Source organism: Emys orbicularis, chromosome 20 (genome assembly GCF_028017835.1).
Source record: "Emys orbicularis isolate rEmyOrb1 chromosome 20, rEmyOrb1.hap1, whole genome shotgun sequence".
NCBI lineage: Eukaryota > Metazoa > Chordata > Testudines > Emydidae > Emys > Emys orbicularis.
This window is the reverse complement of record NC_088702.1, coordinates 21,359,182-21,372,000: the sequence shown is the minus strand read 5'-3', so window position 1 is coordinate 21,372,000 and position 12,819 is coordinate 21,359,182.

The window sequence follows — 12,819 nt, the reverse complement described above, 5'->3', positions numbered from 1 at the left end:
GCCATGGGTGGGGACTTGGAGGCAGGAATCCTGTGTGTGATTACGGGGCAGGTTGCTTTTTTGAGGGGGACAGGGAGGGTGTGAGGGATCGCAAACAGCTGGGCACAGGACAGAAGGGGAGGAAAAACCACCCAAGACACATGATGGTCTAAGGACAGGGCCCTGGCGTTGGTCAGTGTCACCGTCCTGTCTGATGGCACCAAATTGCTGCCACTTAGTGGCCAGATGCCAGGATAGGCCGAACCGGATCTTTCTTTGTAGCCTCTGGACCGCCAGATATATCGAGCCTTCATAATGGTGGGATTTAAAATCCGGGTGGGAGCGGGGATGTGACAAGCACTAACTCCTGTACAAATGGAGTTAATGCACAAGGGACACCCAGGTCTAACTCACTGGACCCCACTCCCCTCCCAGAGCTGGGGAGAGAACCCCATGCTCTACCCACTATATGCTATTCCCATTCCCGGAGCTGGGGAGAGAACCCAGGCATCTTGGCTCCCAGTGATAGTCAGAAGGGCCAGTCTCTGGCTGCAAGGGAGCACAAGGCCCATCCTCCTCCCGCTCTGGGCTGGACAGACTGACAGACCACAGAGCAGCCGGACGAACGCCCTGACTCCTTCCCTGTCAATGTTCCCACCTCCCCATGGCAGCTCTCGACTCCCTGCCAGCCGCCTGCCCCTCCCTGTGTCAGCCTGGCCCAGACTTGTACAGGGGCCAAGACACAGAACTACCATCACTGGATCAGCCCTATGGGCCCATCTAGCCTGGTATCCCGCTCCCTCCCTGACTACCTGGATCAGGCCAATAGGTCCATATAACGCTGCACCCCGCCCCCTCCCCTCTGCCCCAGATCAGTGTCATGGGCCCATCTAGCCTGGTATCCTGCCCTCTCCCTGCCTACCTGGATCGTGCCCATGGGCCCACCTAACCCAGTATCCTGCCCCCTCCCTGACTACCTAGATCAGGCCCATGGGCTCAGACAACCTGGCGTCCTGCCCCCTTATTTAATGCCCCTTTGTGCAGCCCTAGAGCTTGGTAACCAGATGCCAAAGCCGCATTGCTGGGCTCCTGAACACCTGGTAGGTTTCTCAGCACTGGACAGCTCCACCATCTCAGAGCACATGGCACTAAGAGTTGCAGGAGGAGCAGAGAGACAGAGGGGCTGTTCCAGGTGGGGTGGGAGCAGCAGAGGGGGCTGGTTCTTGCTCCCCAGGAGGATGACGAAGGCCTCCTCTGTAGAGAGGAAGGAGGTGAAGATGAAGTCGGCTATGTCCGAGTTGAGGTTCCAGACAGCAGCCACCAGCTGGTGATGAAGATGACCAAGCCAGTGTCTGTCATGCTGAGTAGGAATCCCAGATTGAAGAGGACGGCAAAGAGAAGTCCTGTCCATTCACACTGGGCTCTATCCTCTTCTTCGTGCTGGTAGGGATTCCCAAAGAAGGGGTGTAAGGTGCTGTTCACATACGGAAAGGGGGAGGTCCAGGGGGGCCAGAAGGGCATGGTCTCCTCCATCCTACACCATCCAAACCCACATCCACCATCCCCGGGGGTTGACAGAACTGGGAAGAAAATGGTTTTCCCATGCCACACATTTTCATGAACCAAAAACATGGGGGGAGGGAAATCGATTTGGGACAATTAGAGATTCCAAGGCTAGAAGGAATCATTGTGACGATCTAGCCCAATGGTCCCCAAACTTTTTACCCCATACTCCCCCTTAGCCCTGTCCGTGTCCTCCCCCCACGGAGCTGGGGCTGGGAGTGGGGCTCTGGGAGAGGGAGGGGCGTGGACATGGAGCCCTGGCTGCGGGGACGGCAGCCAGGTCTTAGAGCAATCCTTGTTTTGGAAGAATCAGATTCTTTCGTCTGGAAATTTTAAACTTCCTCCCACCCCCAAAAAACTTTTTTTGAGTCAGGAGATCTGTGGAATTCCCATGAAAAGTTCTAATTTAGAAGAAATCAGCGTTTTTGGACAGGCAAAAAAGTCTTGCCGAAAATTTTAGCTCATCAGATAAGTAGTGAGATGGGCTGAAAACCCAACCCCCTTCCTCGCCTTGCAGAGTGGGCAGAGCTTTCTCTTCCCTGGGGGTGGGGCTTCCCCACTTTTCTCTCAGAAGGGTGGGGCTGCTTCTTCCCCCTCCCCTCTCGCTCTGCCTGCTGATTGGCAGCTGCCTCCCTTTGCCATGACACGTGATGATTGGCTACTTGTCAGTGCCACTCCATCATTGGCTGCGGGATATTGAAAGATGAAAGGGCAGGAGCTGGTCCAGTCCAGTTCTGACTAGACCAGTGTGGGGAGGGAGGGACAGGAGAGGGAGGAGCCAACCCAGGCCACACCCCACAGGCCGAAGTGGGGTGCAGCTGTGTGAATAGAGATGGGGTGATGGGTTGGTTGTGTGGGAAATCTCCCTTCCAGGGCTGGGGCAGCTGGATGTGGGGCAGCGTCTCCACACTGGTAGGGGGATAGTAGTGGGGATAATGGGACACGAGGTTTCCTCTGAAGCTACTCCCCCATGACCGATTGGTGCATTCCAAATCTTCCCTGACTCAGCCCAGGTGCCACCCCGACTGTACCCTCTACAGAGCCACGGCCCCGTCAGCCACTGGAGGGATCCACCGGCTCTGTCGAGGGCAGGCTGGGGTATTGGGGGACTCTTCACAAGAGGGACCCTGCCTGGGGAGGGGAGTCGGGAGGGACCCGGGGTTCCACTGGAGGGATCAGAGCCTTTCCTTACCCATGGATCCCCAGAGTGGGTCTCCCCCCGTGGCCCTGGCACCTGATGCTCTGGGCAGGCTGGGAAGCTTGGTGGGTCATGGGAAGAGGAAGGAGGAGACGGGATTGGGGACTTGGATTATTAGCAGCCTTGGGACTGTCATTTTACCATGTCATTGTTGCTAACAAAGGAGTCACACAGCTTCTCATCCGGCATCATTCTCAGTTCCTTGTTTACTTTTCATCATGACCCTGCTGCTTTAACTCACTAGACCCCACTCCCCTCCCAGCATTAGAGATAGAAACCAGGAGACCTGGGTCCCAGCCCGCCCCTGCTATAACCACTAGACCCCACTCCCCTCCCCAAACTAGGGATAGAACCCAGGAGTCCTGGGTCCCTGCCCCCCTGCTCTAACCCACTGCACTACTACACCCCCTCTCCTCTCCTCTCCTCTCCTCCCCGAGTGCAATGGAAATTAATTCTAAACTTTCATATGAAACAAAACTTCTGCTCTATGAACAGCACTAGCGAAGAGAAAACAGAAGCAAAATGTAAAAACTCCGCATCAAACAAACAGGCTGAATATTTTTCTTTACAGTTTCCATCAAATTTTTTTTTTGACAAACACAGTGGGCCGTTTTGAATTTTCAAAAACCATAAGTCAACTGGAAAAACATCATAAGATCAGGTTAAAATTCCCGAGGTTACTTTAAAGTCTATACGTTTGGCAGATATTTTTAACTTGCCCTCACATTTCTGAGCATTGAGGGGCATGGTGTGGTCCGGTTTTTGATTCTTTTCTCCATAGCTTGAGCGCTAGAAACTTACTTGTTGTTTCTGCCTAATTGGCAGGTGCTGGGGCTTTAAGAGAAACATTCAAAATTTCGTGACTCAATGAAATTGTCAGCGTTGGCATCGCACCACATGGGGCATTTAGAAAAGCAGCCTAATTAGTGATACAAACCATTCCATTTCTGTTAAAAGGCCATTCCCCAATGGAAATCTCATTCATTCCAAAGTGCCGATCAATCACCCAAACCCGCCAGTGACTCCTGGGTTCTATCCCCAGCTCTGTGGGGGGAGGGGGTCTAGTGGGTTAGAGCAGGAATGGCTGGAAGCCAGGACTCCCGGTGTCTATCCCCAGCTCTGTGGGGGGAGTGGGGTCTAGTGGGTTAGAGCAGGAATGGCTGGAAGCCAGGACTCCCGGTGTCTATCCCCAGCTCTGTCAGGGGAGTGGGGTCTAGTTGGCTTTCTTTGTACCCTTCACTACTTTATGAAGCTGACCACCCCCCAGTGGAATAAAAATAAAAATTCTACTTTCCAAACTGCTCTAGTGGAGACAAAAGAACAAAGAGAGACCAAAAAACTAAAGACAAAGATCCCTTGGTAAGTCAGACATTCTGGTTTACAGTTTCCCTCCAAGTATTTGACAAGGGCAGTACGGCCAAAACCAAATGTTCAAAAGCCATGGGACAGGCCCCCAAAAGAATGGGATTTGCTTAAAAACTTGCAGTTAAGAAAAATAGTAATAAATCAGAGCTCTCTTTATGTATCTTCTGGTCCTGCTCTGTTCTGGGTCACATTTTTCACCAAAAGGACTAGAAACGTCCTTATTTTCTTAATGAAGGCTGCTAAAACTCTCTTATAATATTTGTAGGAGCTGGGGCTTTAAGTCAACTACCATGAGAGTCACGAAAAAATCATGGAAGCTTGCAACACATCAAGTGGTTAATGTAGGGGGGAAAGGAATTCGTTTTTATTTCTGCAAAAAAGCTGTTTTCCTGCAGCAAATCCGTTCATACCAAAAGCATCAAACAAATTCTAGGTTTTCCCCGGGAATCCATTCGCTCCTCTATTGCACTGGTTCCAATTCCAATCTGACGTCCATTTGGTTGGGGGCATCTCCGTTGTGCTCTGAATTCCCAGCCGAAGCAGAGGCAAAACAGTGGAATCCGACACGTCTTCAAAGAGACCAGGCCATAAGCAAAGACACTGCCACTGGCTAAGGACCCTCGTTTCTCTAGAGGTGATTCTTGAACAAAGAGCTGAAGGAAGTAGAAGACATGGCACAGGGTCCAGCTAAGAAAAAAGTCAAGACCAAGGCAAGGTGAAGCTTGCTGGCATAAGCACGCCGGCTTAATCCCCTCAACTTGGCAGCTAGAACAACATAGCCAGTGATGATGAAAACTAATGGGACCTACAACCCAACCAGGAATTGATAAATAACAGCGCTTGACTTTACATTTCCCCCCCACCAAGAGCTGGCTTTCATAATAGAAGTAACTAAATGAACCTGGGTTCACCACATCAGAGTAGTGCATCATGGTTGTACCCCAAGGGCAGATGCCCAGAACAGGAAGCCAGGCAGGACGTGCGGAGATTCCTGGCCCACCTGGGGCAGGCCAGGGAGAGGCAGCGGTCGGTGTTGATGACCATCAGAAGGAAGGTGCTGGAGAACATGTGGAGGGAGGTGACGACGCTGCTCAGCTCACATAGCCACCTGCTGAAGAGGTCGTGGGTGCCTGGCCATGCACAGCCCATCCGGAAGGACAGGATCCAGGGGAAGATCACGTCGGTCATGGCCAGGTCAAGGAACCAGATGGTGTTGGCCGTCTTCTTCATGAGGATGCCGGCACGGAAGATGATGTTGCCGTTCAACACCATGCTGAGGAGGATGGACAGGCCGGCGATGAACACAATGGCGATCAGCGTCTTGAGGGCAGCTCCCAATGCTGGGAAGACAAAGGAAGGAACGAATAGAGACCAAAGCACAAAGGGAGAGAGAAACAGATAAAGAGCTAAATGGAGCGGGGGAAGGGGCGGAGAGAAATCCTGCAGCAAGTTTGTGCTCCTCCGAAGCCATGAAGATGTTGATCCATTCCACCTACATAGTTCAGACAGGATCCAGTCTTCATGGGTAAACAATGCTACAGTTGATCCAATCCCAGGACGGGGCATTGGGCCAGCAGGTTCGCCAGCTCTTTCCTAGCAAGGTCAGGTACACTGAGTGCAATTGTTTCATGGAGATCTCTGGTCGCTTCCCCTTCGGCTCGTCCCCCTGCCTTCTCTCCCTTTCCCCGGCCCTCAAAGGGAGTGAACAGCTGGAGCTGGTGAAACCCCCCAATAAAGATCAACACAATGTTGCAATCATTTTCTTCCCATCAGGGCTTGGTGAAGACATGACCTTCCTTTTTCAAAGGTTTCCCCGTGGGATTTCTGAAGGACGTTTTCCACCAATTCTGAAGTAGCCCATTTGGAAAGCTGAAGGGCTGGGAATCCGGAATCTTTTCATTGTGAAATTTGGGGACTGAGAAACTCCCACTAAGTTAAAATCACCAGTGTGCTCCTCCCCCACTGAAAAACACCCCCCTGCCCTTGTTCCCTAGAAATGGTGAGCAGTCAGGCACAGAAGGAAGGAAGAAAGGTCAGAGGACACAAATACCGGAAGAGGAAGAAGAAGCGATGCAAGAGGGAGCAACAAACCACAGTGATAACAGAGGCAAGATACAGTGACTGTCTGGTCTGTTGACAGGGACGGGGCTCTGGGAGCTGGGAGAGCTGGATTTTAATCGCCATTACATCACCAATCCGCTGGGTGACCTTGTGAACAGAACTTTCCTTCCATGTCCCTTTGACTGTCTTGTCTCCTCAGGCTGACAGCTCCTTGGGGCAGCGACTGTCTCTCATGGGGCATTTGTGCAGCACCCAGACAGTGGGGCCTGATCTTGGCTGGGGTCTGTGCAGCGCCTGGCAAAATGGGGGGCCCTGATCTCGGCTGGGGTCTGTGCAGCGCCTGGCACAATGGGGGCCCCTGAACTTGGTTGGGGTCTGTGCAGCACTAGCTCAGATCTAGCCCAATTTTCATTAGCTTTCGGTTCTTTCTTGACTTGCGTCTCTCAAGATTGTGGTGTGTCAGAGGCAGTCCCTGATGTGGCAGCTACAGCTCATGCAAACTGACTGTGTCTGGGGCTGGGAGGCTGCTCTTCTGTGGGTTTCTCTGTGGGGCTCAGCAGAGGGGAAGGTGCAGAGGGAGCTGGGGCTAATAGCATCTGCAAACCTCAGACGCATCCGGCTCTGGCTGCTACCTGCTGAATGTCACATCGTCTCCCGCAGATGCACCCTGAGACCCCAGCATTTCTCGCTGCACCGAATCAGCTTCGCGGTTCGCAGAGACAGATGCTCCCATCTGGGGCAGCCATGAGCCGAGAGTAATTGTGGAGACATAGCCACGTCCTGGCATGGCCCCGGGCCCATTCGCATCAGGAGAAGTGGAGGCAGCCGAGGAATTACAGAGGGGTGGCTGAGGGCAGAGAATGAAGTGGAGGCCGGTTCATATCAGACCATCCATCTGAGAAATGACTTGTAAAGCTGGGGATGGAACCCAGAAGTCCTGACCTCAAACCCCACCACTCTAATCACTAGTCACCACTCCCCTCCCAGATCTGGAGATGGAACCCAGGAGTCCTGGCTCCCAGCCCCCACTGTGTGACCCCAGTCATCCCCATTCCCCTCCCAGAGCCAGGGATAGAACCCAGGAGTTCTGGCTCCCAGTCCGACCTGCTCTGAGCCACTGGACCCCCGTCTACTCCCAGAGTTGGGGATAGAGCCCAGGGGTTCTGGCTCCCAGTGACAGTCAGCTGGGCCACTTTCTTTATTCAAGAGAACGCAAGGCCGATACCCCCTTTTCCTGCTGGCTGCCCGGACAGACAGACCACAGAGCAGCCAGACCAATGCCCTGACCACTTCCCTGTCAACGTTCTCACCTCCCCGTGGGAGTTGTCGCCTGCTTGCCAGCCGCCTGCCTCTCCCTGTGTCAGCCTGGCCCAGACACGTCCAAAGGCCTGGGCACATATCTACCAGCCCTGGCTCAGAATAGGGTTGGCAGGTGTCCAGTTTTCAATGAGAATAGCCGGTTGAAAAGGGACCCTGGCGACTCTGGTCAGCACCACTCACCGGGCCCTTAAAAGTCCGGTCGGCAGCACAGCAGGGCTAAGGCAGGCTCCCTGCCTGCTGTGGCTCCGTTTGGCTCCCGGAAGCATCGGCATGTTCCCCCTCCAGCTCCTATGCATAGGGGCAGCCAGGGGCTCCACGCGCTGCCCACGCCTCAAGTGCCAGCTCCACAGCTCTCATTGGCTGGGAACCTGGTCAATGGGAGCTGCAGGGGTGGCGCCTGCAGACAGGGCAGCATGCAGAGCCACCTGGCCACGCCTCAGCATAGGAGCCAGAGGAGGGACATAGCGACACTTCCGGGAGTTGCTTGAGGGAAGTGTGGCCAGGAGCTGGGGATAGAACCCAGGAGTCCTGCCTCCCAGCCCCCACTGTGTGACCCCACTCATCCCCATTCCCCTCCCAGAGCCAGGGATAGAACCCAGGAGTTCTGGCTCCCAGTCCAACCTTCTCTGAGCCACTGGACCCCCGTCTACTCCCAGAGCCGGGGATAGAACCTGGGGGTTCTGGCTCCCAGTGACAGCCCATCCCCCCCTTTTCCGGCTGGCTGCCCAGACGGACAGACCACAGAGCAGCCAGAGCAACGCCCTGACCACTTCCCTGTCAACGTTCTCACCTCCCCGTGGGAGCTATCGCCTCCTTGCCAGCCGCCTGCCCCTCCCTGTGTCAGCCTGGGTCAGACACATCCAGAGGCCTGGGCGCAGATCTGCCAGAACCCCGGCTCAGAATAGGGTTGCCAGGTGTCCAGTTTTCGACCAGAATAGCCAATAGAAAAGGGACCCTGGTGGCTCCAGTCAGCACCACTCACCAGGCCATTAAAACTCCAGTCGGTGATGCAGCAGGCTCCCGGAAGCATCGGCATGTCCCCCCTCCGGCTCCTACATGAGGGGCAACCATGGGGTTCCACACGTTGCCCCCGCCCCAAGCGCTGGCTTCGCAGCTCCCATTGGCCAGGAACTGTGGCCAATGGGATCTGCAGGGGCGGTGTCTGCAGACAGAGCAGCACGCAGAGCTGCCTGGCCGCGCCTCCACATAGAAGCCAGGTGGGGGACATGCCGCCGCTGCTGGGAGCTGCTTGAGGGAAGTGCCACCAGGAGCCTGCACCCCTGACCCCTGTCCCACACCCCAACCCCCTGTCCCAGTCCTGATCCCCCTCCCCCCTCCAAACCCCTCGGTCCCAGCCCGGCACCCCCTCCTTCACCCCACATCTCTCATCCCCAGACCCACACCAGAGCCCTCACACCTTCTTGCACCCCAACCCTCTGAGCCAGCCTGGTTAAAATGAGTGAGTGAGTGAGGGTGGGGGAGATTGAGAAACAGAGGGTGGGGGGATGGAGTTAGCGGGGGGGGGCTCAGAGGAGGGGCAGGGCAATGGTGCTCGGTTTTGTGTGAATATAAAATTGGCAACCCTAGCTCAGAACCACGGTGAGGATTTGGGGGTTCAGCCAGACCAGCGAGGTGTTACCCGGGGGTTTTCAGAACCCAAAGTTAGGGGTAACTTAACTGTTTCTCTCCAGGTGACTTCAGGAATCAATCGTTGGGAACACAGTGCTTCCGTCCGATAAATGATTGACACAAGCAAGCATGTTCTTATTGTGATGGGGCAAGGCCAGATGGCTATAGTAAAGTAGTGGGAGATGGATATATTAGCCACAGGCTAAACAAATTCCTGTTACCAGGATAAGCAAATGGCAGCTGCTCCACGTCAATTAAGACACCTGGGTCCAATTAAGATCTTTCCAGAAGGCAGGGAAGACAGCTAGTTTGGTTGGGACACCTGAAGCCAATGAAGGGCTGGCTGAAACTAGTTAAAAGCCTCCCAGTTAGTCAGGTGGGCGCGCATGTCAGGAGCTGTAGGAAGAAGCTGAGCTGTTGGAGAGACTGAGCAGTACAAACAATATCAGGCACAAGGAAGGAGGCCCTGAGGTTAAGGGTGATGTAGATACTGAGAAAGTGGGGGCCGCTGTGGGGAAGTGGCCCAGTGAATTGTACGTGTCCTGTTTCTAAAAAGTCAGCTACCATAGCTGATACTATTAGAGTCCCTGGGCTGGAGCCCAGAGTAGAGGGGGGGCCCAGGCTCCCCTCTTCGCCCCCTGATTAATCACTGAGACTGGGAGACAATAGAGACTGTGCGAAGGAGGGTAACTTCTCCTCACCTCCCTTGTTGGCTGATGATGAAAATGGCTCAGTAGGCTGTGACCCTTGCCTCTAGAGAGAGAAGGGCTACATGGAGGGTCACAGTGAGCCTCTGAGGCTAGCAAAATCCACCAGGAAACATGGGACCCACGGAGACAAGGTCAGAGCTTTGTCACATTATCTAAAACTACAATTTATTAGCTAGCACACACACACACGCCGTAGGTTTGGGACATCCCAGATATAGTCACCCACGGGCTGGTTTTGAGTGATCACAAGCCAGGCTTCCAGGGGCCTGTTTCCATCCAGCTGACGGGGAGTTTAGATGTCAGCTCCTTGCCCTAAGAGAAGCTCCCTGAGGCTGCTCCGAGGTATTTACTTTGACCCAATCTTTTACATCTAACTCTAAGAAAGCACATACCCTATAGTGACTCCTAGTGGGTCAGCTTAACAACCTCTACTGGGTCACCAGTTCTCTTAATATCAGCAACTACGCATCTCAAAACATTTCTAATATTTCCAGACATAACAACAATATGTCACGGGCATGTAAAACCCAGGTCGCTATCCACTCACTCCCTTCCATCACTTTCTGTCCCACCATCCCATTCTGATTAGCAAACTGCAAGCGAGCAGCTGTCTATCTTGTCTCACAAAGGCCTCAGATCATTCCGAGATATGTGCTATTTGGTTTTCAGCGGGCAGTGGCGGCACATACAAAATGGCTTACTGCCGTACTGACAAGCTCTGGGGTATACGCAGGAATGTGAAATTCTGGGGTAACAAGGGGTCCAGTCAATACCTTCCTTGTAATCCGGGTTGGTCTCATAGCTGCGCAACTTTGACCCAGAGCTCAAACCCCAACTGCCTGCTTCCCCCAACTTGGGTACTCCTAGCAGGCCAATCTTAGTACTCTTCCAGCCCCGAATTTTCCCCACAAATCCTCCCTCTACTGGGCCCAGTCCCTCTCTCTGGACCTTCTCAGCAAAGGCGTTGGGTTTGCTGCCTCTGTGGAGCCAGTGAAACCTTCCCGCTCGTCAATGGACCAGAGAAGCCCACGTTCCTGCGCTGACCCAGCTCTGATGTCCTACAAGTGATTTAACCACCTGGCGTATGTGGTGCCAAGGAGAAGGGAGGAGATGGCAACAAAGAAATAAAAGGGAAAACACACCTGTGAGTGTCTAGAACATCCTCTAGCGTGATCCAGGCTTTGTTCAAGACGGGTTCTCACACCCCCAGTCTCTTCGCTGTTTTTTTTTTTGCTGGCCGGGAAGCAGCACAGGGATCCGATCGCTTGTTTTTTTTGTGTTCTGAAGGATTAAGATGGAGCCTCCTGCTGCTCCTTATATCCCCAAATGGATTCAGCCTAAAAGCCAGGATGGTCTCCGGGAGTTGAGCCTCCTGGGTCCCTCTGGAGCAGTGTTAGTTCTTGATCTCTCCAGTCCAAGAGCAGGGCAGCCCCTGCTGGGTTGCCTTGATGGGGCTGATATGTAAAAGCAGGCAAACCACCTTGCTTTGCGGAGGCCAGGCCGGCTGGTTACCCTCACCTAGGTGAGGCTGCCGGGGTTTCTCCATGGTGGAGCAGAATAGCAGTGAGGGAATCCATAATGTCACGTCTCATGCCGACCTGAACGGCGCGTGCAGATAGGCCTGAGATGCCTGCTGCTGGCAGTTTTCAAAGGACAACTCTCAAGGCATATTTTGGACAAATATCTGTGCCGTCATGTGGAGAGGGTAAATGCTGGGGAGCCCAGGGTCACATAATCCCAGTATCCGCCCCCCTCTGCCACCCTGGACAGGGCAGGAGTTTCCGGAGAAGGGCCCGGTTCTGCCTTCTTTGAAAGTGTCTCAGCACTGGACAGCACCCAGATTTCCTAGCAAGCGGCTCTGAAAATTAGAAGAGGAGCAGAGAGACGGGGGTGGGGTGGGGCTTGTCTGGCTGCGATGGGGGGCTGCAGAGGGGTTTGGTTCTTGCCCCTAGGGCTTTTTAGGGAGAGCAGGGAGGGCAGGACCCAGGACGACCTAGGGGCTCCTGGGGTCTCACCCCAGCTCTAGAAGGGGAGTGGGGTCTAGTGGTTAGAGCAGGGTGCTGGGAGCCAGGACTCCTGGGTTCTCTCCCTGGCTCTGGGAGGGGAGTGGGATCTAGTGGTTAGAGCAGGAGGGGCTGGGAGCCAGGTCTCCTGGGTTCTCTCCCTGGCTCTGGGAGGGGAGCGGGGTCTAGTGGTTAGAGCAGCAGGCAAGGCTGAGGGGTCAAACTCCTGGGTTCCATCGCCAGCTCTACAAGTCATTTCTCAGATGGATGGTCTGGTATGAACCGGCCTCCACTTCATTCTCTGCCCTCAGCCACCCCTCTGTAATTCCTCGACTGCCTCCACTTGCCCTGCTGCGAAAAGGCCCGGGCTGTGCCAGGATGTGGCTGTGTCTCCACACCTGCTCTTGGCTCATGGCCACCCCGAATGGGAGCATCTGTCTCTGAGAGCCGCGAGGCTGATTCTGTGCTGAGGTCCAGGGGTGAGTCAGGGGGGTAGGGGGGGATGTTGTGACATTCAGCAGGTAGAGCCAGAGCTGGACGCCTTTGAGGTTTGCAGATGCTGGCAGCCCCAGCCCCCCCCTCTGCGCCTTCTCCTCCGCTGAGCCCCACAGAGCCTCCCCCGCAAAGAATCCCACAGAAAACCAGCTTCCTGGCCCCAGACAGAGTCAACCTATGTGAGCTGCAGCCACCACATTGGGGATCAATGCTGAGATGCTGGGAAAAGGTGCCACTCCTCAGCCAGAGCCAGGGATAGAACCCAGGAGTCCTGTTCCACGCCTGTGCAGATTTCAGGGGTTACCTCACTTTTCCGCTGTTCTCGCTGTTGGGTCAGAGGCTCAGTGCACTTCCTGTGTTGGGCAAGTGCTGCGGATCACGCCCTGCTGACAGCACAATACAAAGCCATCCCGGACCTCAGGAGGGTGTGAGATCCTCTACCCGAGAGGAGCAGACGGGGCTGGCTTCAGAGAGGACGATCAGCCAGGGGCAGCCG